Source organism: Choloepus didactylus, chromosome 9 (genome assembly GCF_015220235.1).
Source record: "Choloepus didactylus isolate mChoDid1 chromosome 9, mChoDid1.pri, whole genome shotgun sequence".
NCBI classification, from domain to species: domain Eukaryota; kingdom Metazoa; phylum Chordata; class Mammalia; order Pilosa; family Megalonychidae; genus Choloepus; species Choloepus didactylus.
In genome coordinates this window covers 51,537,081-51,543,896 of record NC_051315.1, presented here as the reverse complement: position 1 = coordinate 51,543,896, position 6,816 = coordinate 51,537,081, and the positions used below count along the sequence as shown (strand labels likewise).

The 6,816-nt window shown below is 38.3% G+C and overlaps 1 pseudogene; it reads left to right on the top strand.

Moving 5' to 3' along the window:
• The first annotated feature begins 571 nt into the window (after positions 1-571).
• Positions 572-1,528, top strand: LOC119544750 (annotated as a pseudogene).
• The last annotated feature ends 5,288 nt before the right edge of the window (positions 1,529-6,816 follow it).

Here is a 6,816-nt window from a genome sequence, read left to right as displayed (position 1 = left end):
TCCCTGAAACTGAGAGCAAATATACCTCCTGAAGAAAGAATAGTCTGTAGATAAAATCTCTACCTCTTCATCTTGCATTTACTCTTTATTCCAATCCTTTCTGGGTTATCCTTCTACCATTCAATTTAATTACTTCTGTTAAAGTCATTGATATCTTCCAAATGCAATGGACATTTCTCAGTCTTTATTTCATTCGTTGGACTTAAGTTGCCATAGTTGAGCACTCCTACTTTATAAATCATTTTTCTATCTTGGCTTTCATGATGCCACATTCTATTGTTTCTTTCTTACTTCCTGGCCACTGTAGTTTTATCTTCATTTCTGACTCTTCAAACATGTTGCCATGTTAGGAAATCTACTCGGGTCTGGCCTACTTTGTCAACTATGTTGGCCAGCTATTACCGCATCGATAAAGCAACTATACCCAGTTCTTTTCCAGTGAGGGTCGCTGTACCCCTGCATTGCACCTTCGTTGTCCTCTTCCATTTTTCCTCTCTCACCTCCCTGTAGCATCCTGGTCAGTACTTGCACCAAGAAGTCAACATTGAGATTGGCTAAAGCCATGGAGAAAATGGTGGAAAATTCACTGTTGCCACTGCCAGAAAGAGTGATTTATGGCTTGTTCCTTTCTTAAGCTTCCAGTTTGACTTCATATTGTATCATGTGGGCTTTTATTCCCGAACCTTTGCTAAACTCCTTAGGCCTACCTATTGGCCTTGAAAATATCAGACAGTTGCATTACTTAATTTCTTATTACTGTATAATGAACTCTTAGTTATATACTCTTATTTGGAATTAATGTGATGAGTACCTCTACACTCAACCCTATTCATAAAATCACAGATAACTGCTAAAAATCAAGAGCAGAAGAAATATCAGAAAAAGCCATCCCAGTTATGCTGGTTTGGAGTATTACATCCCCCAAAACTCCATGTTCTTTGATGCAGTCTTGTATGGGCAGACATATTAGTGTTGATTAAGTTGGAACCTTTGGATTAAGTTGTTTCCATGAAAATGTGACCCACCCCCCTGTCAGTGATAACTCTGATTAGATAATTTCCATGGCGGCATGGCCCCACCCATTCAGCGTGGGCCTTGATTAGTTCACCAGAGCCCTATAAAAGCTCAGACAGAAGGAGCTCACTGCTAGCTGCAGCTGAGAGACACATTTTGAAGATGGCCATTGGAAGCTGACACTGACATTTTGGACAACCCCGTTTTGAAACACAACTTGGGAGCAAGCAGACGCCAGCCACGTGCCTCCCCAGCTAACAGAGGTTTTCCAGATGCCAGTGGCCTTTCTCCAGAGAAGGCACCCTATTGTTGATGCCTTTACCTTGGACCCTTTATGGCCTTAAGACTGTAACTTTATAACCAAATAACCCCCTTTATAAAAACCGATCCATTTCTGGTGTTTTGCAAAACGGCAGCATTAGAAAACTGGAACACCAGTATTAAGAGATATTCCTGTAAGTGAAGTCAACAAATACCCTTTCTTGCAGCCAAACAACTTTACACCAAAAACTGAATTTATGTAGACATATTAACACCAAGCATTTATTTATTCTTTGACATAATAATTTTGACCATAATTATTTTGACTGTCTCTCTTGTTAATAACTGGTATTGAGATGTTTAAAAATTTAAGTTGAGCTTCTTAGATTAAGTTCCATTAATATTATAAATATTCTCAAATATTGGTTATAAATAGAATAAATAAAATATGGCATTAGCATGTACCAGGCTTTAAAAAAAATGTGTCAGTATAAACAAGGAAAAAACCCTATAGTATCTCAGTGGCATAAAATAATAATAATTTGTTGCCTACATGTCTGTGGATTGGTTGGAATGGCTCTGCTGATCTTGGGTGGGCTTATTCATGTATTCATCATCTTGGGGTGATGTGGTCTTGGTGGAATCAGCCAGGAAGCTTTGCTTCAAACTGAAGGTCTGCAGATCAGCCAGGTGGCTCTGCTTTATGTGCTTCTCATCCTTCTTGGATTAGTGACCTAAACATAACTGATTCTTCTCATGGAGATAGCAGAGGTACAAGGGGGCAAGTCAAAACGTGTTATGCTCCATAAGGCCCAGATTCAGAATTGGCACACTGCCATTTCCATTCATATTCCATTGGCCAAAGAATGTCACATAGTTGAGTCCAAACTCAAGAAGCATGAATGTACATTGCCTCTTGTTGAAGGAAATAAAGTATTTACATGGTAAAGGTTGTGGATATAGGGATGAAGAATTGGGGACAATAACTGAATCTACAGTAACAAATGTATCACATTTTTCTCATATCAGGACCTTTTCATACTGTATTTTCTCTTCCTAGAAAACTCTTCTTAGATATTTTGTGGCTCTCTCTTATACAAGGTTCATCTCTTCTGAAATGTCTTTATGACCATTATAGCAAAATAAGCAATCTCTCCTCACTCCTACCTTCATAATGCCCTATTTTTTCCTTACAACAATGTATAATACTGTATATATTATTTGCTTGTTGAATGTTTCTCTCTCCAGAATACAAGCTTCATGAAGACAGAGGGTATATTTTATATCTTCATCATCATTGTATCCTCAGCACATAGTACATGGACTCATATGGTGTTTAATCCATAAATATTTTTTGAATGACTAAAATGAAAGAATTATTATTGGGCTACTTTTTTCATCTAAATATTATATAAAAGAGATAGAAACAGAAACAATGTTTTTATCTATCTATACAATGTCCTTTATGTACTAGACCTTTCTTTGTTGTGGTTGAAAAGAGAAGGCAGAATGATATTAGAACAGTGGAGCATTACTGTTCTTTACTTTCTTTTAGCTTGGTTTTGCTTTTGCAAATTTCATTTTCTAACCGACAGTTGTATAACATAAGAAAAGCAGAGACCAGTTAAAACATTGTGACAATGATCCAGATGAGATGGTGACTTGGATTAGACTGGCAAAACAGAAACAGGAGGGCATTTGGGAAGAAAATGGTGGGTGTCGTCTTGGTCAATTGGGGTTTAAGGTGTTTGTGAGACATTTAAATGGAGACATGTGGTTTCTAAATATTTCCTCCCATTGAGTACATTGCCTTTTTGCTTTCTTGACAAAGTCCCTTGAAGAATAAAATTTTTCAACTTTGAGGAGTTCTGTTTATCTAATTTTTCTTTCATTTCTTTTGCTTTGGGTGTAAAGTCTAAGAAGCCATTACCCATCACAAGATCTTGAAGATGCTTCCTTACATTTTATTCTAGGAGTTTGATGGTCTGAGGTCTTTGATCCATTTTGAGTTAAGTTTTGTATGAGGTATGAGATAGGGGTCCTCTTTCATTCTTTTACATAAGGATATCCAGTTCTCCCAGCACCATTTATAGAACAGGCAACTCTGTTCCAGTTGACAGGACATGGCAGCCTGGTCAAATTCATTTGGCCACAGATGGGAGGGTCTATTTCTAAACTCTCTACTCAATTCCATTGGTCAATTTATCTATTTTTATGCCAGTATCATGCTGTTTTTTTATTATATATTTATTTTTTATGGAGATTGTTCACATACCATACAAGTATCCAAAGATCCAAATTGTACAATCAGTTGCCCATAGTACCATCATACAGCTATGCATCCATCAACACAGTTAATTTTTTTTTCAATTTTTAGAACATTTTTATTCTCCAGAAAAGAAATAAAGTCAAAAAAGGGAAGTCAATTCCTCCCATACCCCTAACCACACCCCCCTTCATAATTGAGTCATAGTTTTGGTATAGTACATTTGTTACTGTTGATGAAAGAATGTTAAAATACTACTAACTGTAGTATAGAGTTTGCAATAGGTCTATATTTTTTTCCTATATGCCTCTCTATTATTAACTTCTAGTTATAGTGTCATATTTGTTCTAGTTTGTGAGAGAGAATTCTAATGTTTGTATAGTTTAATCACAGACATTGTCTACCATAAAATTCACTGTTTTATACATTCCCATCTTTTAAACTCCAACTTTCCTTCTGGTGACATACATGACTCTGAGCTTACCCTTTCCACCACCTTCATACATCTTTCAGCACTGTTAGTTATTCTCGCAACATGCTACCATCACCCCTGTCCATTTCCAAACATTAAAGTTCACTCTAGTTGAACATTCTGCTCATAATAAGCAACCGCTCCCCATTCTTTAGCCTCATTCTGTATCCTGGTAACTTATATTTCATGTCTATGAGTTTACATATTATAATTAGTTCATATCAGTGAGACCCTGCAGTATTTGCCTTTATGTGTCTGTCTTATTTCACTCAATATAGTGCCCTCAAGTTTTCTTCATCAACCCATTTCTTTTAAGATGATTTTGTTCACACACCATCCATTCCTTCCTAAGTAAACAATTGTTGGTTCCCTGTATAGTCACATATTTATGTATTCAGCACCATCGCCACTCTCTATATAAGGACATCTCCATTTCTTCCACAAAGCAGGAGGAAGAGTCAAAGAAGGCAGAAAGACAAAAGAAAAGGAAAAGAGAAACAGAGAGAGAAAAAAACTAAAACTAAATGACAACAACAAAAAACTTGACACCTAGAAAGCAACAAAAGGAAAGATAACATTAACCTAAAGTAGAATAAAGAGTCAGACAACATCACCAATACCCGGAGTCCCATACCCTTCCTTCCCTCCCCCCCATATGCATTTAGCTTTGGTATATTGCCTTTGTTAAATTAAAGGAAGCATAATATAATGTTTCCATAAATTATAGTCTCTAGTTTGCATTGATTCTTTTTCCCGCCAATCCCACCCTATTTTTAACACTTTGCAATGTTACATTGCTGTGCTACTATCTCCCAAAATTGTTTTTCAAACCTCTCACTCCTGTCTTTTCCTTTCTGTCTGCAGTGCTTCCTTTAGTGTTTCCTGTAGAGCAGGTATCTTGTTCACAAACTCCATCATTGTCTGTCAGAGAATATTTTAAGCTCTCCCTCATATTCAAAGGATAGTTTTGCTGGATATGGGATTCTTGGTTGGTGGTTTTTCTCCTTCAGTATCTTAAATATATCACCCCACTTCCTTCTTGCCTCCATGGTTTCTATTGAGAAATCCACACATATTCCTATCAAGCTTCCTTTTTTATGTGATGGATCGCTTTTCTTTTGCTGCTTTCAGGATTCTCTCTTTATCTTAGACGTTTGATAATCTGATTATTAAGTGTCTCGGCATAGGCCTATTCAGATCTATTCTGTTTGGAATATGCTGCACTTCTTGGATTCATAATTTTATGTCTTTCATAAGAGATGGGAACTTTTCATTGATTATTTCCTCTATTATTGCTTCTGCTCCTTTTCCCTTCTCTTTTCCTTCTGGAACACCAATGACACATACATTCTTGCTTTTTGTTTTGTCCTTAAGTTCCTGGAGACATTGCTTGTATTTTTCCATTGTTTTCTCTATCTGTTCTTTTGTGTGTAGGCTTTCAGGTGCCTTGCTCTCCAGTTCCTTTGTGTTTTCTTCTGTCTCTTGAGATCTGCTATTGTATGTTCCCATTGTTTCTTTCTCTCTTGTCCTGTGCCTTTCATTTCCACAGATTCTGCCTGTTGGTTTTTTGAACTTTCAATCTCTACGTTATGTATACCCAGTGTTTTCATTGTATGGTTCATCTCTTTTGCCATATCTTTCCTAAAATTTTTGAACTGACTTATTAGTTGTTTCAATTCCTGTATCTAAGTTGAAGTATAAGTTTGTTCCTTTGACTGGGCCATAACTTCATTTTTCTTAGTGTAGGTTGTAGTTTTCTGTTGTCTAGGCATGGTTTCCATGGCTACCCCAATCAGGTTTTCCCAGACCAGAATGGGCTCAGTCCCAGAAGGAAGAGCTATTCAATATCTGGTTTCCCTGAGGGTGTGTCTTAGAAAATTGGTACACCCCGTGATGCCTCAGGGCACTGTGCTTTTCTGCCCAGCAGGTGGTGCCTGTCGGCCTGTAACTCCAAACTGGTTTAAGGAGGTTTGGCCCATGGCTGTTTTCCCCCAGGCTCTGGGGTCTGGTTCTAAATTGAAGGCAGGTAGTAGAGCTGGGCCTCACCCCTTTCCTCTTAGGGAAGATAAGCCCCTAGGGAGGGTCCATTAGTATTTGAATAGACTCTGCCTGTGCTGTCTCCACCTTTGTCTGGGTCAGAATGCTGGGAATGAACATGGCTGAGGCTTTCTCCAGGGAGCCAAAACAGGGATAGAAAGCCCTCTTCAGGGGCATTCCACAGCCACCCTCTGGCTCTCCAAGGTCAGTTGTCACCCAAAGCCTCTGTTTGCTTGTTGGGAATTTGTAGCTCATAGTAAGCAGTCCACACTTGTTAATTAAAACCCCAGTTGGAGCTCAGCTGAGCTATGTTTGCTAGCTAGAAAAGAGTTTCTCTCTAGCACCAGGAGGCTTTGCTGTGTCGGGGAGGGGGCTCCCGGCTTGGATCTGCAGTTTTTACTTACAGATTTTTTGCTGTGATCTTGGGCATTCCTTCCAGTTCAGGTCAGTATATGATGAGTGGATGGTCACGTTTGTCTCCCTGCAAGTTTTCTGGATTATTTACTAGTTGTTTCTGGTTGTTTATTAGTTGTTCCAGGGGGACTAACTAGCTTCCACTCCTCTCTATGCCGTCATCTTAGAATCCTCTCTAGTACTATGCTGTTTTGACCACTGTACATTTGTAATATGCTTTAAAGTCAGCAAGTGTGAGTCCACCAACTTCGTTCTTCTGTTTCAAGATGTTTATGACTATTCAGGTTCCCTTATCCTTCTGTTTTAGACTGCTAAAGCTGAAAGAATGCAATATGCCAGAAATGGGGTAGCT